Source organism: Arachis duranensis, unplaced genomic scaffold (genome assembly GCF_000817695.3).
Source record: "Arachis duranensis cultivar V14167 unplaced genomic scaffold, aradu.V14167.gnm2.J7QH unplaced_Scaffold_165934, whole genome shotgun sequence".
Classification (NCBI taxonomy): domain Eukaryota; kingdom Viridiplantae; phylum Streptophyta; class Magnoliopsida; order Fabales; family Fabaceae; genus Arachis; species Arachis duranensis.
Genome location: NW_026264258.1, coordinates 1077269 through 1077738, shown reverse-complemented (window position 1 = coordinate 1077738; position 470 = coordinate 1077269).

The window sequence follows — 470 nt, the reverse complement described above, 5'->3', positions numbered from 1 at the left end:
TTAAACAGTGCATATGTCTTTTGAATTTGTTGTTTTAAGAATGTTAAAATTGTTGGCTCTTGAAAGAATGAGGAAAAAGAGAACTGTTATTGAGGATCTGAAAAATCATCAATTTGATTCTTGAAGCAAGAAAAAGCAGTGATTCAAAAAAAAACGAAGAAAAAAAAACGAAAAAAAAGATAGAAGAAAAAGAAAGAAATAAAGTTGTGATCCAAGACAAAAAGAGTGTGCTTAAGAACCCTGGACACCTCTAATTGGGGACTCTAGCAAAGCTGAGTCACAATCTGAAAAGGTTCACCCAAGTATGTGTCTGTGGCATGTATGTATCCGGTGGTAATACTGGAAGACAAAGTGCTTTGGGCCACAACCAAGACTCATAAAATAGCTATGTTCAAGAATCATTATACTTAACTAGGAGAATCAATAACACTATCTGAGTTCTGAGTTCCTATAGATGCCAATCATTCTGA